This window comes from Cryptomeria japonica, chromosome 9 (genome assembly GCF_030272615.1).
Source record: "Cryptomeria japonica chromosome 9, Sugi_1.0, whole genome shotgun sequence".
In the NCBI taxonomy this organism is placed as follows: Eukaryota; Viridiplantae; Streptophyta; class Pinopsida; order Cupressales; family Cupressaceae; genus Cryptomeria; species Cryptomeria japonica.
The window spans coordinates 493,836,381-493,862,509 of NC_081413.1; the positions used below are offsets into that span (position 1 = coordinate 493,836,381).

A 26,129-nucleotide genomic window follows, 5' to 3' on the forward strand; every position below is an offset into this window, starting at 1 on the left:
AAAATCTGCACCTAAGAGTGTTGTAAAAAGCTAAGTAGGTTTTAAATGTGGAAAAACATATATTGTTAAAGTTGAAAAACTGTAAACATAAGATTGATATTTCACTCTTCATAAAAAACTGTAAACTCTTTTGATTGAGCAAATGAAAACAAACAAATGAATATTACAGCGCACTGCGAAACCCAAAAGAAGGACGAAACGTAGCCATTAATGCGTATAAATGACATTCAATGTTCTCACGCATTAAACAACTCCCCACATGTACTGACCGTAAAACCAATTTTCCGTTTCCGAAAAAATAAAGCTCCGGGACACTGACAATCTTCCGGGCATAAATGCCCCCACTAATCGGCTTAATAATTGAAAAAATAATCGGACAAAATCTATCGCCAGCAACACAATTATTATAGTGAGGGAATCAGAGGAGACGTGCGTTATAAAAAAAATTCAGTAGTATTTCTTAATCTGCAATTCGAGAATAAATAATGGAATAAAATCTATAGATAACCGGGGTGTCAGCCGGACGAAGACCCACTTGACGCCTCAACATACCAACGCAAGGCAAGAGTTCGAATCTATGCTCTAAGCGGAAATATTTATTTCAAAACATTCTTTTTCAAAAATTGGAAGAAACCTACAGGAATTCTGATGGGAGCCCTTAAGACAGTAAGGATATTTTGCTTTTGTAGATGCTCGCTTAGGTTCATATCAATTTTATCAATGCTGATTTTGTCAGTTTAAATTTTATTAGTGTCCAATTTGTTTGTTTTAAATTTTATCAGCGCCCAATTTGTTTGTTTAAACTTTATCAGTGCCCAATTTTGCTTTCTTGAACTTTATCAGTGCTCAATTTTTAAAATTTTTTTTTATCGATTATTTGTTTTCAATTTTGTCGATGGCCGCTTTTTTTCTTGTAAATTTTATGTACATATATTTTTAAATTTACCGATGCCTGCCTTGTGCGTTTCAGATTTATGAGTGCTGAATTTGTTTGCTTTAAATTTTATCGCGGAGTAAATTCTGTATTAAATTCTGTCGGTGCCCACTTTATGTGTTTTCAATTTAATGAAAGCTCACTTTGTTAGTTTTCAATTATATGAAAGCTCATTTTGTTTGTTTTTAATTTTATTATCACCATTAAAAAAATATAAACAAAAACCCGTCATTATCCAGCCTCGCTTTGTTTATGTCAATAGATGATCTGATGTCTAGCATTGTTTTTACCTGGTGCAGGTTTTGGACTGAGTGCAAAAAACGATCAGATTTCAAGTCGGACACTAAATTAGGTACCTTTTTTACCGTTTTCCTTGTTGAGTACTAAATTTGGCGTTTCTGCAAGAAGATTTATATATTTTCCCTCCAATTATAGCTATTTCTAAGAGATTTTTTGGTTGTTAATTTTGAAAGGTTTGAACCAGAAAACACTGCTTTTCGTCAATGCTGGATTCAAATATAACTTTTTATCAGATTAGTTGATATTTTATAGCTCATTAGAGGAAATTTGATTTCCTGCGTGCTTGTCCTAGCAGTCTGTTTGAGAAGGGGCAGTTTTAATTAGGTTTTAGAACAGAGGAAGAGAAGCGTGAGGGACATCAAGTTTTCACTCTGTTTGCATTTCCCCAATAATATAATACATATAAGCGCGTAGTGTTCTTGGATTTTGTAGCCTGGCTTGAGGACAGAATGGAGGCGTATTTGTTGCCTTTTAATTGTACCGTTGGTTATCGTAGCCCAGGATTTCTTGTAGTTTTCCTCTTTGTTTGGTTTGAACTTTGTATAGCTTTATTCTGCTCCTATCAGACTAAAGGACTGCAAATGAAGCAGATAGTTTGTTTCTCTTCATCCAACTAGAGTTTGCTGAACTGATTTCATCATTGACAGAGAGCAAAGTCCAAAGCAGATTGAAATGATGGCAACTCTAACGGTTAGTCATAGCAAGCGTAGATATTAACTTGAACAAATTCTCAACAATTTAGATCGCCCTCGGAAAACTTATTTTTTGAAACTGGAGGCTTCTTATCTTCATCATATTATTAAATTTTATTTACAAATGACCTCCCCCTCCAGAGGTTTTCCCACAATGTTCTCTTCAGTTCTGTAGATCGAATCTTCTTCTGTAGATGTCTTGACTCCCAGTTCTGTGGATTGTGGAGTGCCATATATAAAACCTCCTCTTCAAATGAAAATATTTTGATTAGGACCAACCTTCAAAACTTCTTCAAAATGCTTCTCATCTTCCCTTGGAAAATTCGTGAGTTTCCACCTTTCTCAGAAATCTGCATTAATGAAAAATGGTATTTTAGTGCCCTATAAGGGATTTCACAATTTTGAGGTTTGGACAATTGTCCAGCATTCTAACCATATGATTTCATGCCAGGCATAGGCCTTTCTATCAACAGTTGGCTGCTATTTGAATTCACACAGAACCATTGATTGAAATACCAAGAGAAATGTTAAGTTCATTGTCAATTTGAACTAAACTTCAATGTGATTGCTTTCAGCACCATACATCAACACATATATATCATCTCAAACAGGATATTTTGTGCAACATTTCATTTCAGCGATTATTTGTTTAGCGCCATACACTCTTGAGTCTCTGTTGATTGTGTAGTTTTCTATCTGCTGTTCACTGCAGAAAAAACTGTCAACCTATTATCCTCCAGTGCACATCTTTAAATTATTATATTTGTTACTGACGAAGTCAGCAGTGGGAATCCCACTTAAGGGCAGCCAATCCCTGCAGCCTACACACTCACAACACACAATGCGCAACACGGAAGCTTAAATGTAAAAACATAATACCTTTATTAATTTCCTGGAGCTTGTATAGCTCACATACAAAATAAAACTATGCTACAGAATGATGTAGGGGAATCCCCTAACACACCCAAAACACATGTTCTTTTACACTATATGAGGGTTACTCCACCCAAGATTCATGCATAGCATAACAAAGAAAATTGCATAGAAATTGCAATAATAGAAACAACTGATTTTCGTATTACTTAGAAACTTTGAAACTCAATTATTCAGAAATTACAATGCTTAGCCTCATGGGCTTACACATCTTGCAAGCATAACTACAAAGCAACTCTCAAATGAAGGAGAATTCTTCTCAACTTCGAATGATCACTCCACTTTGAATGATCCACACTACTTTAGATGATCCACTCAACTTTGGATCAACTCTCAATGTTCTACACAACTCCGGATGATTGAACAACTAGCCCAAGACTCCCTTTTATAGCGTTCTCATGCCTCTTGGAAATCCCACTCGCCCTCTTGATGAACAACACATGGCTATTGAGAAAAGCAACACATAGCCAATAGATGACCTTTCAACTTCCCCAAGAGGCTCCTAAAAGGTGTCTTCAATTTTCCAAAGTGGGTGCCTAAAAAGATGTTTTTTCTGATTTTTTATGTAACTGTTCAATAAATATGAGTGCACGACTCTTCCCCTTCCTTGTTCCCATGCCAAGAAGGGTGTTTTTATGATTTCAGCATTATAATGATAGAAACATGTGTCCTTTCTTGTAAATTACAATTGCCATTGAACATATGCCACAATCATTAAATAATTTGCACCCCTTATGTCCCCTTGGGCACTTTCCTTGGTACAGGGAGACCTATATATGCTCGCATTTATTGTTAAGCACCTAACCATAATAGAAAATAAAAATAACAATAATTTTGGGAGATACAGGATTGCCCTACACCATCGGATGCTCCTGCATCACAGAAGCTATCTTATTTTCTATAGCCTGCTACCTCACTCTCTCACACAAGGCTTCAGACAGCTATTATTTCATTATTCATTATAGTCCCCTCCTCACATTCAGGGGTTTATACTCTTCCCTAGAGGTCACTGTCTCTCAGTTTCCTCTCTGGATTCTCTGTTGGACAGAGAAAAATCTCCCAAAATGTGCGGAAGGAGGGAGTCTCTTGAATAATTCCCCTTCTAACTAGTGGGAGTCTCTTTTACATCAACCGATGGAATGTTAAATGACAGATGTTCCTTGGTTTAGATAATAAACACACCCAGAAATGAACAGTCTCGACCAAGGGAGAATGAACTACCAAGGCCAAATGCTTCACATGGCCCCGTGTGCAAAAAGAAGCTGCCTGCCAAGAAACACATCCACTCCTAACTCCAGCCAAGCAGGTGAACAAATGACCAAGGAAGTAACTGCCAAATAATGCAAAGTCCCAAAATGATTTTACTATTTTGAACAGCAACAAGAGAATGAACAACCCCAAAAGATGGCCGCATAGACAAATAATGCACCAATAAATCAATGCAACCGAGAGAAAAGGTAAAGTGCCAATAAAATACTGCCACATTGTTAAACAAGGTCATATGGGTGCGAAGAAGAACATTCAAAAGGATTATTATGTTCTTGGAGGGTTGTAACTGCTACCAAGATTAGGAGTTGATCCTAGTCAAGAAGAAACGGAGCCACATGTAATGTCCCCTTTTGCAATGCCCTAGTTTTTGCCCTAAAATCACAATCCCAAGTAAAGTAAGGAATGAAATAGAGATATCATTTACCAATTAGTTCCTGATTGAGACCCCTCAATCATGTTAGATATAAAATTGATCATTCCTACTAGGATTAGGGACATTACCTTAATTGTTATTGTAAATTACATAACGTACATGTGGGATTCCCTTAAAGCTTTCCCCAATAACCTATCCACATTATGAAGCACCATGGGAGATCATATAAGGCGCCTTGAGCCTGTCCATCAAGCCCAGGAGCACAGAATGACAACCGCCATTCAGCCTCTCAGCTCCACTCAGGGTTGCCCAACTTGAATGGACCCTTATGCTACTTGCATTCCTTATATGCACCATATCTCCCATCCATAATGGGACGGCAGATTGGCTGAAGCTTTTAAAGGAAACTCTATCATAATTAATTATTTATATATATAGTAATTATAGTAGGGATGATAGCATTAATTACTAAGCACTAATATAGGATGACTAAATATAAGCAAGATTATGTAGCATCATACATAGCACTTGGTAATTTACCTAGTCTGATGATATCTCTGCAAATATGTCTCTTTTCTTTATTTGATTCTCTTTCTATTGTCTACTGTTCTATCTGGTATATGTCTCTTTTTTTTCTCTTCTTATTACCATACCATACCACACCCCCAAAACTCCATTTATAATCTCCATATATATACCTTTACAAAGGCAGGCATGTCTTTTCACAAATAGAGACATTTCAAACACCAGTCACATCTCTTTAATAACAAATTGCATCTTTCTCTTAATCATCATAAATCGCACCTCTTTAATTATCTTTACTTGCGTCCTTTGAAAATTATTATAATTTTTGCATACAATAAATCGCACCCTTTAGGAATTTGTTACTTTCTCCTTGAGCTCGCACCTTCTCCTTGAATGGGCTTGCTTAAGATGATCGATTCTTTTGTCTAATTGTTTCTAAATCGCTTCTTTTGTACGAGTCTTGGCAATTGCTGAAAATGATTCTTTTCCATTGCTGCTCCTATCAGTTAATTATTTAGACAACAGCACTGCATTGTCTTCTCAAATTGATCAATTTCTTCTCATATATGATCTTCAATAGAATCATTTCTTTATGTTCCTTGTTTATCATTAACATATACACCAGCTGTTACCAGCGATGCTTAATGGAGTCCCACCGTTTTTTTGTTCATTGTCTTTAGTGCTGCTTATTGTATGAGTCGATCAGAATATTAACTGATCACATCCTTGAATTAATCGTACTTTGATCCAAGTCACACTACTTGAAATTAACCATTAAACTGCTTGTTTATTAATTATGGTTTGTGAAGTCTTTTCTAACAAAACCGATGTGCTGCATTTGCTATATATAAACAAAACCTTGTTTGTATCGCCTTTGTTCAACTGTTGCTGTCATATTGTGTTATTGACTTTAAATACTGCTTTCTTCCTTCCCTGTTAGTGTTGGTCTCATCAGAAAATTGTGAAGTCTTATGGAGTAAGCCAATTTATTTTAAGATGATGGATATGTTATAGCCAGGGTCATGACAGTGAAGGATGTAATTCTGACAGGGCATGACACGACACTAATCAGAGTAGTAGAAAAAGAATGATAATGGCCACGGCTCAGCCAATGAGAAAAGCCTTGATAGATCAATTGCCCAAATAGAACGATCAAAGATCATATTCCTTAAATTTGTTGCCACGTGTAATAATTTTACCACAAAATATAGAAAGTATTGCAGCTCAGAATCATACTGTTTGAGCAATAATAGTCACAAGGATGAATCGGGATTTCAAGTCATCTGGCTTGTGTCAGAAAAGTTTTCAGAAAAACTAAAAGCCCTCTGTTTGGGAGGATGACAACTGCCAAAAGAAAGTGTTAAAATATATTATTTTAATAACAATTACTTATAACCTGAAGCAATCATAATCGACTATCAGCACAATAGATATATATCTCAACATTAATACCAAAAGTAGCTCTTTAATAAATTTCCTATTGCAGCCAAACACCAAGAGATAAAGACTTAAATGCAGTTCTTCTATAGCAGAATAATATGCAATCCTCCTGTAGAAGTTTGGAAAGTAGTTCAAATAAAACAATCTATAAGTAGTGTTGTGACGTTTTCACACATCGCCCCATTGCAAATGGGGACCCCCTACTTTTTAGGCCTTTCCGGTCTTTTGGCTTTGTTTTTGGGGTCTTTTTGCAGCAGTCTCATCAGTCTCTCTACTTTGCAAGTGTTTGGGGGTCATATTGGTCAAGTCTGCCTTTCGTTTGAGCAAATTCGGCTAAGTCTAGGGCCTGTTTTGTCTTGTTTTTGGGTTTATGCCTTTTGTCCTAGATTTTAGGGGTTTCTGTTAGGGTTTTGAAGAAACTGAACATACAACTAGAATCAGGACCCTTCAAGGAACCTCCTAGTAAAATTTGAGCTCAAACGGAGCAACTTTCTATTTTAGAAAGTCCCTATTTTTTAGGGATTTTTCCGGGTCCTAGAATGTTGTCATTTTGACAAAAATCAAACTTACTATTTTTAGTAATTTCTATTTTTAGTAAGTTTCTATTTATAGTAAGTCATTCCTGCACCCTGCTAGGGGTCTAACGCTGACACTTTGAAGGTTTCTATTTTTGGAAAGTCAGTACTGGCAGGGTCAGTCAGACAAGGCGACAAGGATCAGACGTTCGCAGACATTTCTAATTCCGGAAAGTCAGACAGCAGACAGAGAAAGCCAGAAATTGATCAAGTGTTGGAAGCCTATGCCTAAAATGGAAAGCTCAAAAATTCACCAAGGTTTAGGAAGTCATTCCAAAACTGCAAAGCGGGAAAAATTCCATGAATCCATGGCAGAGTGAAAATTGCGCCCAAGTATGCATTTGGGCGCCAAAATGAGGAAGGCAATGACAGATGGAAAATTCCATGAATCCATGGCAGAGTGAAAATTGCGCCCAAGTATGCAGTTGGGCGCCAAAATGAGGAAGGCAAGGACAGATGGAAAATTCCATGAATCCATGGCAGAGTGAAAATTGCGCCCAAGTATGTAGTTGGGCGCCAAAATGAGGAAGGCAAGGACAGATGGAAAAGTCCATGAATCCATGGCAGAGTGAAAATTCCGCCCAAGTATGCAGTTGGGCGCCAAAATGAGGAAGGCAAGCACAGATGGACAAATTCCATGAATCCATGGCAGAGTGAAAATTCCGCCCAAGGATGCAGTTGGGCGCCAAAATGAGGAAGGCAAGGACAGATGGAAAATTCCATGAATCCATGGTAGAGTGAAAATTGCGCCCAAGTATGCAGTTGGGCGCCAAAATGAGGAAGGCAAGGACAGATGGATAAATTTTATGAATCTCCACATAGAGAAAATTCCGCCCAAGCTAAAAGTTGAAATTTCGCCTAAGGCATAGAATCCAAGGAGTCAAGGAGGAATAAAAAGCAAAATTCCCCTCAGGCAAATTTTGGAATTTGCTATTTTTAGACACCGAATCTCGACGAAGTGTGGAAAATTTTATAGATTCGGAATCGTGGTAGAATTCTCCATCCAATGAAACCTGGTTCCTAAATTGTAGGAGGATCCCTAAAAAATAGGGATGTTGAAAAGAAGACATGGACAATTCACAAACAATGAATTCCTTCCTGTTGACGTGTATTTTGTACACTATCAAACACAGAATAAAATACCCAAGGGTACCTTATCCTCTCTTGAATAAAGCCTTTGAATGCTGAAGATATTGTGAAAAGGATCAATCAGGGTGACTTCAAGGTTCTTCGTTGTAGGATCTCTACGTGTGGATAAGCTCTCTATGGTATGATGTGATTTGCTGGAATCACAAGGGGACTTACACTTGATGACTGAACGTCTGATTTGCTGGAATCACAAGTCTTACTAACTTTGATTTGAAAAAAGAAAAAAAAAAAAAAGATGAGGGCAAGGAAAGGATCTAATCCTAATACTAAGAATGTAGGAGCAATGAATGATCTTTGATGAAATTCTAACTAAGTCTTGTTTTGACATCCTAGGACCATCTCCACAAGGTTAGTGCGATCTTCGAAGGAAAGCTTTATGATGTTCAAATCATCATTTAGGCATAGACACCATCAGGCTGATGCATATCAATGAAGAAGCGACAATTGAAGTTAAGCTTGAGCTGAATGATTCCAGTTGACTACACAAGGCAAGTCTGCAATCAACAAACTGCTAGTAGTATGGATATACGAATTTCACCATCAATCAAACACATTTCTTCCACTCATCTAATAACATGAAATCAAATATGAGAAGTATAGAGACCATGCAAATTGTCGAATCGACCCATAAATTTCACCATTTCTTCAATGAAGTTTTACAAGTCTTTTACAACAACATCTTGGCAACAATCTTTGCCTTCTCTCTCTACTCTACTCTAATCGCTATTCTATCAACTAGCTAATCACCTTCTAACTACTGATTATCTGTCTTCTCTCTAACTGCCTTTACAAATGAAGAGCCGAGGCTTATATAGTGCCCTTAATACAATTCGATGGCTGAGATCAATTTGAGATCAATGGCCAAGATTCAACAATGAAAACCCTAATTAGGGTTTGTTACAACCATTACATAACATTTAATCCTCGACCAATGAAATAATTGTATTAATTGGACACATGTCTTCTCTGGAAAATTCAACCAATGGATAGCTGGGGTAGGTACATTGAAGTTTGTGCCACCTCCCATGAGTTAGGTACATTGAATTTGGACATGCTGAGATGGACCACACCGACTGCAGAAGTGATGACTAGGATGCCAACTTGTCTGACACTTGGTTGATGCTAATTTGATGTTGCTGAGAAGCTAGCTTTAATTAACTCCTTTGGAACTATCTGCTCCTTCAACGAACCCTTGCTCTGACTTCTTTTGTCTTTGATGTGCAGGGTGATTGATGTACCTCGCCTTGGAACGCTGGATTGGAAGAGGTAGTCATGATGATGCTTGACCGAAGAAGGCCGTCTTGTCGATGCTAAACTGGAGGAGGTCTCCCTTGTCCTTGCTTGATCTTCTTTGGTGAGAGCCGGGCGACTAGTAGATCCTCCAGGCTTTGGAGTCGCCATCTTGATACTTACACAACATTCCAAAATTAGTATTATATCTTGAAGTGTAGAAATTAGACTTAAAAGGAAGATTTAAGATTTTAATTAGGAAACATCATGATAAATCTAGAGTTATCATTTCCTAATTAACCATGCAATACTTAGACTTTTCTTTAAAAAAAATGTCAAAAAGTCAAACCTTGAACAAGGATGCTAGGATAGTTTCGCCATACCTCCTCTTGAGTATTAAACTCTAAGAAATGATGCAAAAATAGATGAATTTCGCTAGGCAAAATGTAGATCAAAGTTCTCTCTTGGATAAAATGTGCCTCCTTTAGCCTTCAAAAGAATCAACTCCACTTCCCTCTAGTCTCCAACACTTGAAATAAATTCGCTCCAAGCAAACCAGATTTCGCACCTCCAATTAGCTCTCCAAATTCGCTCTTAAGGCAATGATTGAATGATTTAAATTGTGAAAAAACACCTCCAATATATAGAGCGCTCACCCCTTTGCTCCCTCTAGGCCGACTTGGCAAAAAAAGAGGTTAAAAATAAATAAATTTCCAAAAAAGGGGGGCCGACTTGGCAAAATAAGTGAAAATAAGGCCTTGTGCGCTCTATATTTAATTTTAATTTAATAAAAATTAATTTTAAATGCCTCCAAGATAGAAGTTCGATTTTTTAAGGCTTAAAATTAATTTATTAAATGCCAAAATTTAATGTCAATTTAATCTTAATTTTCCACATGCCTTCAAATTAGCAATTTTAGCGGCCTAATGCAATTTGGAGAATATTAATTTTTTGAAAACAAGGCTTAATGAGATTTCATGAGGATTTCGCCTTGGACCCTCAGAGAGGGTCAGGAGCGATTTTCCATTTTAGGCTTATAATCCACCTAAATTTGATTGTTGAACCCTCATCGTTATTTCCAAGATCAATTTCCTTGCACAATTGAGTAAATTCATCAAAAATCTTGAAGGCAAAAATGTCTTTTGGAGGAATTTCGCCCTGGACCCTCAGCAAGGGTCAGGAGCGATTTTCCCAATTTTGCTCAAAATTAGCATTTTTCAACGTTCTAAATCTTTTCCAGACATTCCAACTAGGCCTTCTCACTGACTTGCAAACTTAGCTCCATCAAATTTTGGAGAAAAGGTGTGATTTTGAGGTTTTTCGCCCTGGACCCTCAGCAAGGGTCAGGAGCGATTTTTTCATTTTTGACTACAAATCCTCATTTCCTTATCAAGACACCTTCTCAACTAGCTAGATTGTGTTAATGCCTCCAAAATAAGCAAGAAAATCCCTTTTCAAGTTTTTTTCGCCTTGGACCCTCAGAGAGGGTCAGGATCAATTTTTATAATTGCCTTCAAAATCCTCACTTTCAACAATCCTTTTTCACTTCAAGGCAAATTAAACATCATTTCAAGCTTGTGTCAAGGCTTAGATTCGTTCAAACTTGGAGAAAAATGTCCAACATTAGGTTTTTCGCCCTGGGCCCTCAGCAAGGGTCAGGAGCGATTTTGCCTTTATTTCCCAAAATTCATCAATTTGCAAGCGTCCAAACCTTTGAATGATGTTCGACCTTCCTTCCAGGAGACCCTGCACATAAAAATTTAGCCAAAATTAGTGACAAATAGGCTCAAATAAAATTTTCGCTATGGACCCACAGCAAGGGTCAGGAGCGAATTTCACAATCTAGGCTAAACTGCTCAATCTTCAAGTTTCAAATCACTTCACAAGGCAAGGTAAGATCGTTTTGAAGGCCAGGAAAAAGGTTTCAAGTTCAATCAAGGTGGCAAATGAAGTTTATAATGAATTTCGCTCTGGACCCTCAACAAGGGTCAGGAGCGAGATTCGCTTTGGACCTCCTAAGAGGGTCAGGAGCGAAATTCGCTTTCGACCCTCAGGAAGGGTCAGGAGCGAAATTTGACTTTTGAACTCTCCGTCAGGATAATTTTATGGAATATAACATTTAAGTATGTACTTTAAGTTATATTCCATATATACTTTCAGGATGTTTGAGAGTGGTTTTAGACCTCCAGGAGTTATATTGCAAAATCTAGTTTTTGGAGGTTTTTCAGTTTCCAGACTTAGTCAAATTTCAGGATCAGGGCTTTCAGCCTTCATCACTTATCAACTTGACCTCACTCCAACAGAACCTGCTATCCAGGTGATCCCCTTGGCGACACTCGAAAGCTAAAGGCTAACAGACAAAATCCTAAAAGACCTAGAAAACAAAACCTAGAAAGCAAAAAAGCAGGGGTCCCCATTTGCAATGGGGCGATGTGTGAAAACGTCACAACACTTCCTCAGGAGGAATTTCTGCCCTAGCCTTGTGGAGGGCGCTAGAATGAAGAATGCATGGAGAAACAGGCAAATTGCAAGAGTCCTTGACCAAGGCATTTTAGCGCCCAAGTGAGAGTAGGAGCGCCAGATAGAAGGAGGCATGGAGGATTCACAAATTCACTGAATCCTCCACCAAGTCAAAATTTTGTCCAAGATGAAGGATGGGCGCCAAAATGAAGGAGGCATGGAGGATTCACAAATTTCATTGAATCCTCCACCAAGTCAAAATTGTGCCCAAGAAGAAGAAATTCCAAGAAAATGAAAAAATTGGTTGTGTCGGAAATTCCTTCCTTCAGGACAAAATTCCAGGAAAGGTAAAAATTGACTAAGTGTTTGAAATTTCTCCCTTCAGGACATAGTTCTTGGAAATCATGAAAATTGGCTAAGGCATGAAGAATTTCCTTCCTTGGGGTAAGGAACAAATTCCTTTCCAAAGGAGAATTCCTCCACAACAAGAAATCACACCCAAGGATGAATTGAAGATAAAATTTCTAAGGCAAGGAAGGAATCAGGGATGAACTAAACAAGAAATTTCCCCCCCTAGGGAAGAATTTGAAAAATCCATTTTCAGGGCTCAAATGACCTCCAAATTTAGAAATTTTTGAAGATATGGATACGTGAGAGAATTCTCTCTCCTGGACCAAAACCCTAAAATTGTGGAAATTCCTAAAAAATAAGAGATGGTGGAGAATTGTTGAAAATCTCCTCCAGAGCAAGGAGAGTTCGAGAAACTTCAAGAAAAAATCTTCATGGATCAAATTCTTCTCTCCTGAAGTTTTCTCTCTACAAGGTTTTCTCGCCAAGTGGCAGCCGAGTCAACGGACGTTGAATTAATGAGGCATCTCGCTGCATGCAGCCGTCACATTTATGGCATTATGATAGATTCCTTCTGCATGCAGCCGTCACATTCAAAAGATGATGGTGCATTTATGGCATCATGGGCGATTTTTGCATGAGGGTACATTCATTGCATAGTGGGCACTTTTTGAATGTAATTAATTGTAATGGGATAGAATTAATTGTATATGGGCATGATGGGTTATTAATTGGAGATTCCCACCTTGTTGCATCATGTGTTGAGAATCTTTTGGGCAAACCCTAATTAGGGTTTTTCATGTAATCATGGCCTGAGGCCTATATAAAGGGGTGACCCCCCTCATTTGTAAAGGAGGGAGCTTTGTATGAAATTGTTGCGATAAGTTTTGAGATAATAACAGTGAAACATTGTTCTCTGATGGTGTCCACTTAAGTTATTTTTTTAAAGCTTGCATGGTTTCACCTTCCTCACTTAGATTAGATAGTGTAGTGCTTTGATTTCAATGGAGAATGTAATGGTGTTTGATGAATTTCCATGGTTCATACTTTTTGCATCTTGCTGATTGTAAGTTGCAGTGTAAAGTTAGCCTAAACCCCCTAAATTTGTCCTAAGTTCGATTGTAGATGGTTGTTTGGATTGCACCGTTTTTGGGTATTCTAATGTACTTTCTCGATTTGAAAATCCTCTAGCATCCCTAGAAGATTGCACCGGTTCTTGTGGAGTTGTAGTTGATCTTGGCGAAGCAGAGCTTGGTTTATTTGGAATTTGTCCACCAAAGCACTATTCATTGTTATCGCTGCTCTTAGGAGTAAATTTAGATCCTTCTAAACCCTTTCCCCTTTACTTTCAGTTCATTTTAGTCCGTTCGAAGCAGCAACATCGCAGAATTGCCATATCTGATGATGGAGTTCCAGCCACAACAAAGAAGTGAAAGAATGATGCAAATGTAAGGCCCCTTGGATTACCAGCAAACACATCAGCCGACTGAGTCACGTCCGTAGCATAAAGGAACCTTGGAGTCGATTGTTTGAACTTCTTGCAATCTTAGCATGCAATCGTACTTTGATCAAGAGAGAGTGAAGTGACCGTTAGGCAACTTTATTCTGTGTTAGACGCGGTCATAAAAAACACGTCAACAAGTAGCTTTTAAATACATGAATTCATCCTGTAACAGTACGTATGAGCTTGTAAGCAACTTATAAACATCAGTTAGCATAGCTACAAGTCTAAGACATATAATGAACACCGCAATCTTCCTGCAGCTCTTCTGAGAAGCAAGTTAACACAAGCTACAATCAACAAAGCACACCAAAAAGAAGCAGGAAATTGAAAATGTAAATAACAAATATTTTTGGTGATGTGGATGCTCCTGCATCAATTTCTTTCAGTTTGCACGTTTGAAGTTTCCCTTGTGATGGTGAGGAGATCTAGATGTTTCGTGCTCTCATAAATGTTTTGAGAAGAACCCTTACAACATGCATGTTTCTTGATCATAAGTCCATTTGACATAGAAATCATACATTTCAAAAATTAAAACAATTTTATGTTTAGGATGATGCACCACAAGACAAATGTTTTTGAAGCCATGCAGTCATTCTAAAACACATTGACAAAAAAGGGTAACACAAGGAACCACTCAAAGAAAAGCTTATCAAACAACAATTTTTTTTGTAATGCTCTCTGATATAATAGTTTATATATTGAGATTACTTATTAGATAAAGACAAATAAGCTTTTGACTGGTGCATTTAGTGCATGGAGACAAATTTGGCAATGAGCAAAAAAGAATTTGGCAATGGAAGCTTGTAGTTTCTTTTGCTTGCACATTAAACATAGCTTCAATTGACCCTCCCTTGTCACCACCATTCATCTTCCTCTTTCCTCTTGTGCCAACTTGACTACTACTAATTGTGGATGACGTAGGCAAAGATGATTGTGCACTTGCAAATGAAGGTGCCAACATTGCCACACCTTGAGCCCCCATTTAAGCCTCCATGTGCAATCTATGGCACTCTATCTTCTCATCTTCTTTTAGTGATGGACAAACTTTAACACCATGGCGTGTAACACCCAAAAATGAGACAAGGACCCTTGTGTAGCTACCTCTAAAATCTGTCAAGCAAACATGACAATTCCACACCCTACTCCTCCTTGAATATTTTTGCTTTTGATCCTTAGGTGTAACATATTGGAGAAGAAGTTTTTTCTTGTTGAAAGGGCCCTTTACATATTTTTCCATGGTTTTTGAAGGGCACTTGAATAGGTTTGGTTGCTGTCCACTACCACCCTCAACACTTGCACTTGTATTTCCACCATCTACCTCCACTTCATTCTCACTACTACTATCACTCTTATTGCTTCTCATGTTTTTTGAGATTCAATGCAACTTTAAACTGAAAAATAAAACAAAATTAGACATTTCATTGCTTCAAACTTTGAAAAACAATTGAAAAAAAAATGAAAGGAAAAAACTCACCTCTTTGAAGGATTTGCAACCCCACTCCTAGATTGAAACTCTTTTCCAGGTGGCTCCTTCTATCCCTGCTCAAAACAAAACTTCTCCCTTCAAACCTCGCTTCTGCTCCTCTTTTTTCTTCACACACATGATGAAATGAGTGAAAATGAGAGCTCTATTTCCCTTTAGGGCGAGCTGGGAGGTAGGGGCCCACCCAAAAAATAAAAAATGTTTTTTTTAATGTTTTAAGTGTATTTTTCTAAAAAAACTGGGCCGTCGTCAGGGACCTCCATCTGTCTCTAGGATGGTTGGGGGACGTCCTAGACATCCCTTGCCGTTTGGGGGACATCCTAGATGTCCTCTGCTGTCCCCAAACAACTGGACATCCTTAGTGGTGGCTCGAGCCATTTCCCTTTTCCTGGGACGTTTCTTGGGTTTTCCTGTGAATCGGGGATTCCTAGGGGACGTCTATGTGTTGTCCCTATATCCCTAGGATGGGGATGGATTTTTCAGGCCCAGGGACATGTCCTCAAGTAATGTAGGTTTGAAGTGAAAGATGAAGTCGAATTTAGAGCTATAGTCACAAGTCTAGATGCCATAACATTCAACTATGAACAGTGACCTACAACATACAAAGGAAGAGTGGGTCAAGATCACTAGATATCTTTCTCTTTCAGAAGTAGTGGTTGAAGGAATTGATTGAGCCTCCTCTATACAAGGAAAGAATTTGACTTGAGACAAAGTTTGAGGACTTCTTAATAGATGAAGAGAGGGAAGCATACTAAAGCAATCTTCATGGTGTTGAAGAGTTGTTGATAGAAGAAGAAATTGAGCCAAAAACATCAAGGTGAATATTTGGACTTAAGAAAAGAGAACTTGTAAGTGGTATGAGTTTGTGGAATATTGAAATTGTAAAAGAGTCGAGGATTCTCATGAAATTGTAAAAGAGTTGAGGATTCTCATGCGTCTGAGAGTGTTCAAAGAGCATCAAAATGTATCAATTAGAACTTCTTAAGGGGAAGGTTCTAGCCATTGAATTTGCATCAAGGTCAATTCATGGTGACTCTACTAGCAAGCTCAAGTATATATAGGCAAAATCTACCTAACTTCACTAGAGATGGATTTAAGGATCCAACGAGATACTACAAGATTTGTGAAACTATTAGTGTAGAAAATTGATAGAACGATAAAAATTATTAGTTGCAATCATTTCCAACCACCCTCAAAGGTGTAGCAATTGGTTGGTATACAAATTGAGCCAACAAGTTGATATATGAAGGATAAATTATGAAGGGCTTTTGAAGTAGAATTTAGATTGCTTTGAGATGATTGTTAAATTGTTGCAAAAAATTAGCACCCTCTGTAAGGGAAACACGATAATGTGAAATCTTAAATTAGAAGTTCAAGAAAATCGGTCAAATTGTAGAAAGGACTAGCCAATGAATTGAAAAAAAGATGGTTCATTGAAGGCCTTATTTCTTCATTATGGTAGAAACTGAAAATGGTAACACCTTCATCATGCATATAGGCATATAATAGACCTATGGAAATAAAAAGTAAAGAGAGGACTTGATGCCCTCATGGTGGAAAAGAAGAATTGATGAAGATAGTGATTCAGATGCAGCAACAATAATGGACTTGGATCAATGCAATAATTACAAAGGGATATGCTCTATTTGATGAAGGGAATAAAAGCATAAAGAGAATTCAGCAAGGAGCCTAAAGATTTATGGTGCATGGATTGTATAATATAATAATTGAGGGTCGCACCAAAATAAACTTCCCTAATAAGTTGTTTTGTGGTATTTGTCAGATGATAGGCCATTCGCTTAGGAATGCTCATTCAATTTGAAAAGCAAGAGCACACAAGTACTCTTAATGCAATGCAACCATTCTACTCAACCCAAAACATCACCAAAGCTGCAAAACAAATAGCATGCATCTCTTGGTGGCTATCTGGTGTAGGAGCACTCTCAGGACGTAATATGCCTACAAGAGGGAAAGTTTATATATATATATATATATTTTTATTTTTTTTGTGTTGTTTAATGTTTGTAAGGTTTTATGAGCATTCATGATCATTTTGGATTATTATGTCAAGTTTTGAGTCATTTGGATAAAAATTGTAAAAGTTGCTCATAAGTTGTCAAAAATATGGCGATTTTGGTGAAGGCTGGCGAAGATAACAGTCTGCAAAAATATGTGGTATGGACATTGATGGTATAGTACAGCCCTAAAACCAATTGGAAAAGTTTAATAAATGATTCTAGTTTAATCTAAAAGTGGTTTGGTACAATTTCATTGAGTCTTTCAAAAGTTATAAGCAATTTGGTGCAGGTTGTCTTGAATGACTGATTTTTCCCGTAACAGTCTGAAAGAAACATATGGTACATATTGCTATGATACAATAATGGTGTGAAACCAATGAGAAAAGGTGGAGAAATGAGTCTAGATTCATTTCCTTTTGATCTGATCCAATTTCAGTAAGTTTTGAATGAGTTATGACATTTTTGGTGAGAGCAGGTCTGTGATAAAACTAGGGTTTCTAGCAAGCATTAAGAAAACTATATCTTTGTATTGCATTATCCCAAAAGGCTCAAGCTTGGTGAGAGTCTTCTTTACATTGCTGTACAAGGCTCCTACAAAGGGATTTGGGTTATTTGATCATTTGGGAAAGATATGGATGTTTTTGTGTGTCTTTTCATAGTAAATGTTGTCATGAGGGTTTAATAAAATAATACATTATTGAGTTGTTTGATGTAATGATGACTTGTGTACCATCAAACTCCATAGTGAGAGGTCATGATCAGGCCAATATTATATTTCCTTGCTGAAGTTTAGATGACATGTGTGAAATAGACCAAAGAAGCAATGTATCCAAGTGGTGTAATTGGAATGCACCTTGAATTCATTTAAGTATAACTTGTATGTTGATTGATGTTACCCCCACCTTTGTATCACTATCAAATACCAGAAGCAATAATGGATTCAATAGCAATAGTGGGGAAGGTAGGAGCCAAATCCAATATGACTCTAAAGTTTAACCTATTGTACAATGATGAGTCTGTAGTGAATGGGGCCAATTTGTAAGGGATTGCCTAAGAAGTTAGGATAGTCTGGGATTATTGTGTAGATTTTTTGGATCTAGTGACCATGATGATGATAGATATTCAAAGTAGAAGGTGAGCATCAATATGATTGATGTAGAGGGATAGACTATAGTGAATGGGGTCAATTTGTAAGGGATTGCCTAAGAAGTTAGGATAGTATGAGATTACTATGTAGATTTAGTGGATCTAGTGACCATTATGATGATAGATATTCAAAGTAGAAGGTGAGCATCGATATGATTGATGTAGAGGGATAGACTGTAGTGAATGGGGCCAATTTGTAAGCCTAAGAAGTTAGGATAGTATGGGATTATTGTGTAGATTTTTGGATCTAGTGACCATGATGATGATAGATATTCAAAGTAGAAGGTGAGCATTGATATGATTGATGTAGAGGGAAATAATGAAATATGGTTTTTAGTTGAGTCCAAACAAAGAAGGTTGTGTACTAGGAACCATTTATAAAAAAAGAGACTTCATGTAGAAGCATGCTATGGATAATGAATGTTGCCACTAGCTACACCCTTAACCCATTGATTGTATTGGGATATGTCTAGCTGACTTGTGGCTAGCATAACTCTTGGTTAAGTTATATGATCATTTATGTAGTCTTATATAAGTAGTTAGGTCAACCTAGTTGTCGAGCCTTTTAATTCCAATTGAGATTCAGTACTGGTTATAGGTCTTCACAACTCATAGATATCTGTCCATACTGAGCAATCCTTCATGGTTTAGAGGTTGCATTTACTTGTCAAAGTAGGTGTAGTACAACTTGAAATGGGACAACATTGTATGTGCACCATGAACTTATCTTAGGCTGCTATCCTATGTTAACTGCAAAAACTGTTGTAAACAAGAGTGTAGGAAAACAACTACTGAAAACAATTATAATCAATAAATAAATGTCAAAGAAAGAATAGGTATAGTGAAAACAAAACATTATAATAAAGCAATTCTAATTTGAGTAAACATCTAAGAATTTACACTATCTAATCAGATTCGGATAATAACTGTTGGCAATTGACACTCGGTTGGTTTCAATATGTTGTCATTGATGGCAAAATGTTCTGGCTTCATATTTTGGTTTAGTAGTGTACCGGTAGACACTTCACCGGCACCGGCACCGGCAAGTATCTTCACTGGTTGGAAGGAATTCTTTGGTTACTGGCATTGCAGGCCGACATGGTTCACATTCAAGTTATCAGTATTGGAGGCCGACATCATTTGGGAGATCCGGCATCGACATTTGATTTTGATATTTATGTATTTATGTTATTGAGCCAACTTGTATATTCATTTTGTAATTATCTTTGTAAGCCGACATCATGCATGAAAGTTTGTAAGGGTACATAGGTCAGTTGATTAGATCATTTTGTAGTGAAAAAGAGTGTGGAGAGATATGAGAGTGATATTTGTAATGTGAGGAATGTTGATTATGTAAGAGGTTATTCTGGTAAGGGTTTAGGGTTTCAGACTGGAACAAACAAAGCTTAACCGGAACTGCATTCAGGCATAGAAGATGCCATCATTGCAGTTCAATCATTTCTCCGGATTGTAGTCTGGATTTGTATGTAGTTAGTGAGACACTTTTTTTGATTGAGCAGTGTGCTCTAGGTTGGAAGCTTTCCTGCAAGTGCAGGCCCCCATATTTTGTAATATCTTTTCATATGGCCAGTGGATTGATATTGTGGGTCACAAATCCCATCGTGGTTTTTCCTCTTTGAGGTTTTCAATGTATAATTCTCTGTGTTATGGTATTCATTTGTGTGATTGGCTTATTGGTTGCTTTACTTCTTTCAATTCTATATGTACCGGTATATCGGTTGGTGAATGCATGTTTTAATAAGGTTAAAATTGATTATTCCGGTAGAACACTGATTCCCCCCCCTCTCAGTGTTCTTGGATTCCAACAATTGGTATCAAAGCTTTGTGCCTCGGAGGAAGTTTAAGAGTTTGAGGGAGATCTTGAATCTGGAATCCATGGATATGAGTTTGGAGAAGCAACTTGAGGTAGCACTTGAAGATTATGATGCTGGAAGGATGAAGAACTTGAAGTTACAAGATGAATTGAATTCTGCTCAGGAATTCATTCTTTTCCTACAGGAGAGGCTGTCATCTGTTCAAGCTAGGAGGAAGGAACTTTTGCAAAATCAGGATAAAGATGAGAAGGATGCCCTTAATGAAAGATGTCAGAAGCTGAGTCAGGAGAATATGGTCACGAGGAATGAAATGCAAGCTTTAACTATGAGGATGTCTAAGGAGATTGAAGACCGGAAGAAAAAGGAAGAAAATCTTGCTATATCTCTGAAAAACAAATTTGAGGAATGTGGTAGGTTGGTTCATGAAAATGATATGTTGAGAACTGATTTAGTGCAATCTCAGAGTAATGAACAAGAACTTGAAAGGCAAATGATAATTCTGAGAGATGATCTGACTATTGAAAGTGAGTATAAAAAAACATTCAAGGTTAGTTCAACACAACTTGATGAGTTATTGAAGAATCAAAGACAGAATAGAGATTCCAGTGGACTTGGATTTGAACAAGATCAGAGTTCCGATACTGCAAATGAAGATCAAAACCATAAGGCACCGGCAAGGCAGTTTAATGCTCATAAATTTAATGGTAGATGCTTTGTTTGTAATAAATTTGGTCACATGGCTAGGCAATGTAGAAATAGAGCAAATCAGAACCCTGATTTTGCTCTCGGTCGATGTTCTAAATGCAATAAGTATGGTCATAAGACAAAAGATTGTAGAATGAATGTTAAGTGTTATGCATGTGGAAAATTTGGACATATGGCTAATCAGTGTAGGTCAAGCAATTATACCGGTTTTAGCAAAGCAATTCAAAAGAACAATGTTACAGCTATGTATGCAATGAGGTTGGACACATAGCTAAGTTCTGTAGAAGCATAAATCCACCGGTTGGCAATGATGGATCAAATGTTAAAGGGAAAGAGAAGGTTGATGAAATCCGGCAAGATCATATCAAGAAATGGGTCAAGAAGATAGAAGATCAATCAGCAGATGGGAATGCTCCGGTTACTCAACTGGTAGAGGAGGTTGCTCCTGCACCGGCAGGAAGCTCATCCGGTAACTGAGGCAGATGCCTTAGGGGTAGGCAAAATTCATGAAGATAGTGCATATGCCTCGGGAAGAGGTTTTGGAAGATGTTCTAGATATTGGAGATGCTTATCTGGCATGGAAATGTTTGATCGAGATCCGGTATCTTTCACCGGCAGTCATTCATATCAATGACGGATTAGGGTTTCTTGGAGGTTAAAAGGTTGAATTCACTTCATTTCTGATCACTTTGCATTCAGAGCGATTTAGAGCAATTCAGAGCAAGTCTAAGGCGATTCAGTGCGATCGATATCTTCTTGAGCAATTTCACCAGTGATCAGAAGAGTTCTTTAGGATTTTCACTGACAACTATTTCATAGGTATTTATCTTTTATCATGGAAGCGGGATCATCATCTGTACCTACTTTTATTGTAAATCCTATTGTTGTTGAGGTCAAGGACTGCCCTAGGCCTATTTTCAAGCGATATCTGCATATTTTGGATGATTCGGTTGGCACTTTTTCCCGTGTCTCGGAAGGAGTTGTATATGTTGAAGATGTCAGAGCTTACATTCACTGTCACATTGAGGATTTGGGAGCCAGTGATATTAAGAGCATGTACATGAGCGAGTTAATGGGAGATTCCGGAAAGATTAAGCCTGAGTACCAGCATATTGAGGATCTAGGGTTTACCGACACTCTGGATATTCCTGAATTTGAAGATGAGATTGTCAGATATGTTTTGAGCAAAGTGCATGGAGAATTTATCTGGTTGGACAGACCATATAAGATCTCGAAGGAGGCCATTAGGGCAATCACCGATTTACCGCAGGTTGGACAACGTCCAAAGAAGAAGGTTTCTAATGATCATGTCAACAAAATCACCAGCGCAACATCGGACAAGCGATCAATGAGGGTTAGTACTATCACCGACAGAGATATCAGATTCGGAAACATGGTCATTGGATACAAGGTAACTCAGTCAAACTGTTTGAATTCTGTTTCTAGCTCTTGCATTTATGCAACACATAAGATGATGAGGGAGAATGAGAAATCAGATCTCTATGGATGGATGTTGGATGAACTGTTAATTAACCTAGGGAAAATCAAAGGAGAGAAGGGAACATTCCGGTATGCTAATCTTATTGTTTGTTTGATGTTATTTTTCATTAATGAAACTCCCGGTTTTGGGAAGAGACAATGGGCGTTTGATATCTCGGTAGGAAGGCAACTGAAACAATCTATTACTACATTGGGTAGTCAGCGAGATGATAAAGTGTGGGGTTACTTTAAGGCATTCCAGAAGGCTATGAATAATAGGGAGAGGGTTCCAAAGCACATTGTTGAGAAGTACTCAACCAAGATATGCTTCATGGTTAAGAAAGATGAAACTTTGATGGAGGTAGTCAGGCCCCAGAAGATTTGGATTGAAGAAATGGGTTATGAAGTTGATGCACAGATTCTAGATGCTTATGCAAAGTTGCTAATTGATGCACCTATTGATGAAGTTGAGAAAACCTTTGGTACTGCTAAGCAGAAGAAGCAAGAGGTTGAAACTGAGTTTAACCGAAAGAAGAGGGAGAAGCAGCAGGGAAAGGCAAGCAAGTTTGTGGAACAGGTATCTCAGGACATCAAAGCATTAATTGATGTTGTTTCGGAAAAAAGGAAGAGAAAAGAACTTGAAATATTTATTGAGCCTATTCCATCAGAATCTGGATCTGATGATGACACACCCTTAGCATTCAAGAGGGTATTGAGGAAGAAAAGTGAAGAGACTAAGGTGGAAGCAAAGAAGCAACCAGTTAGGAAGGTTACAATCAAGGTATCGGCACAAAAGAGAGATCCAAAAGAAACACCTTCTGCCCCATCCGATACTGGAAGAAGAAAAAAGATGGATGACATTGATCTGACACTTGTCACCGGTAATATAACTATTATTCCACCCAAGACTTGTGCAGAATTAGTTGATGAAATAACTAAGGATGGTATGTTGAAGAATGTACAATTTTATTATGAGCATTTGGATGATGATGAACAGAGAGAGGTTGAGGAAGCAGTTTTGTTGTATTTGGATATTTATAAGAAAGTCTTATTAGAAATTGAAAATCAAATACCGACACAGTTATATGACAAATTAGATGCTAGAAGATTATTAGCTATGGAGGAAGACAAGCATATAAAGATTCAAGAGTTGTTATCTATTTGTGCATCTATTACTCCAGAGGAGTTGGACAAGACTCTTGAGGTTGTAGACAGAACGAGTTTTTACAACAAGCACATGATAGTAAGTCTTATGTTAGGTAGGATTAATGAGATAGTCACTTAGACCCACAAGGCATGGATTCAAATTTTTGCAGCAAACCCTGGTTTTTATACTTCACCGAAAGCCAAAACTGATACTACAGACATCCCGATTGAAGGGAAAGGTAAAGGTATAATGGGTTCAATTTTGAAGGATATTAAGATATTGGATATAGAGCCCCCGGTAGAATCTAATGTACAGAACACAGAGGTGTTACTAGCAAATGTAGATATACCGGCAGATTCAGAGAATGTACAGGTTACAAATGTTGAGGACAATAGTCCTCCGGATCAGAATGTACAGGTTGAGGTTACAGTTCATAAGGAGGAACCGACAGTTACTGATACTGCACCAAGTGGTGAAGCCACCGGTGCAAGAGAGGAAGTTATAAAAGTTAAACCATTAGAGGAGAAGAAAGACGAATCTAGCAGGGAACCGGTAGTGAGTGCATCATTGTTGTCAATTGACACCTCACAGGTTGAACATGAAAGCATAACAGAGATGAGTTATACTGAGCTCATGATGATGGTTGCACAAAAGTTGATGAAGGAAGGATCTATGAATAAAGGAGTTATTGATCAGTCTATTCCTGTTTTGCATAGATTTGTCCCGGAGTGCAAATTTGACAAGGGAGCGAGCCCATCCGGCAAGCTTAAAATAATCACAGAGTACATTTCTAAGGATTTTCAATCTTTACAACAGATATCAAACTGACAGGCATTGGAGAGGTTTACACAGGCTAAGAGAGCTACATTTGATCAGATGATTGAGTCAGAGAAGAAGGAGATTAATGACAAGCTGAAGTTGATTGATAATACTTTGAGGCAGTGTACTAATATTTATAGAGTATGCTGTAACACGGGTTTACTTACTGCAGAGACAAACAAAGGGATTAAGGATTAATATTTATAGAGTATGCTGTAACACAGGTTCAAATTCCTTGACTACATCTATTGATGGTCAGATTTTGGTTTTGGAAGCCCAAGTTTTAGCTCTTGAGAGGGATAAAGATAAATTTATAAGGAGAGCCAGAGGTCTTAGAGGATTGGTGAGTCCCCAGTTGGATTCATTAAGTGTACATAAGAAGGAGTGTATTGATATGGTTGATAGGCCCACACCAGTAGAGCTTAATGAGAAAGAGTCATATGCCCATATGCTTAATGGATTTGTATCTATTTCCGGCACTTTCAAATCTGGTTGGGATACCTATCTACAACTTTTGGAGAAGGCCTATCCGGAAAATGTCAAATATATTCAGCTCTGGTAAGGTATTTTGGGACATTCTTTGTACAGTCTTTCATTCATCGTCCCGGTTTTTGGTATTTTTGGTTGGCATTGATGTCAAAGGGGGAGGTATAAGTGAAAAGTATTCAGGAGATATGGAGGTACGGAGTATTTATCATAGATGGATATTCAGCTCAGGGGGAGCAGTCTTAGGATGAAACCGGCAGATGGAAACCATGATCATTTTTCACACGAATGTTGCCATCAATGCCAAAGGGGGAGATTGTTGGCAATTGACACTCAATTGGTTGGTTTCAATATGTTGTCATTGATGGCAACATGTTCTGGCTTCATATTTTGGTTTAGTAGTGTACTGGCAGACACTTCATCAGCACCAACACCAGCACCGACACCGACAAGTATCTTCACCGGTTGGAAGGAATTCTTTGGTTACTAGCATTGCAGGCCGACATGGTTCACATTCAGGTTATCGGTATTGGAGGTCGACATCATTTGGGAGATCCGGCATTGGTATTTGATTTCGATATTTATGTTATTGAGCCGACTTGTATATTCATTTTGTAATTATCTTTGTAAGTCGACATAAGGCATGAAAGTTTATAAGGGTATATAGGTCAGTTGATTAGATCATTTTGTAGTGAAAAAGAGTGTGAAGAGTTATGAGAGTGATATTTGTAACGTGAGGAATGTTGATTATGTAAGAGGTTATTCCTGTAAGGGTTTAGGGTTACAGATCGGAACAGACAAAGCTTAACTGGAACTGTATTCAGGCATAGAAGATGCTATCATTGCAGTTCAATCATTTCTCCGGATTGTAGTCTAGATTTGTATGTAGTCAGTGAGACTCTTTTTGTGATTGAGCAGTGTGTTCTAGGCTGTAAGTCTTCCTGCAAGTGCAGGCCCCCATATTTTGTAATATCTTTTCATATGGCCAGTGGATTGGTATTGTGGGTCACAAATCCCACCGTGGTTTTTCCTCTTTGGGGTTTTCCACGTATAATTCTCTGTGTTATGGTTTTCATTTGTGTGATTGGCTTATTGGTTGCTTTACTTCTTTCAATTCTATATGTACCGGTATACCGGTTGGTGAATGCATGTTTTAATAAGGTTAAAACAATTCTATATGTATCAGTATACCGGTTGGTGAATGCATGTTTTAATAAGCTTAAAATTGATTATTCCGGTAGAACACCGATTCACCCCCCCCTCTCAGTGTTCTTGGATT

At 37.8% G+C, this 26,129-nt stretch overlaps 1 protein-coding gene across 3 annotated transcripts in view; it reads left to right on the forward strand.

Annotated features, from left to right (window-relative positions):
- Positions 1–373: 373 nt before the first annotated feature.
- Positions 374–26,129, forward strand: part of LOC131079680 (lipid phosphate phosphatase 2) — a 63,177-nt gene continuing 37,421 nt past the window's right edge. The window contains exons 1-2 of one of the 3 annotated variants that reach the window (XM_059211188.1): positions 374–666; positions 1,234–1,286. The gene's annotated coding sequence lies outside the window, so the exon portion shown is untranslated. The remainder of the gene's footprint in view (positions 667–1,233; positions 1,287–26,129) is intronic. The other 2 variants (XM_058017695.2, XM_058017696.2) reach the window with 2 other exon arrangements.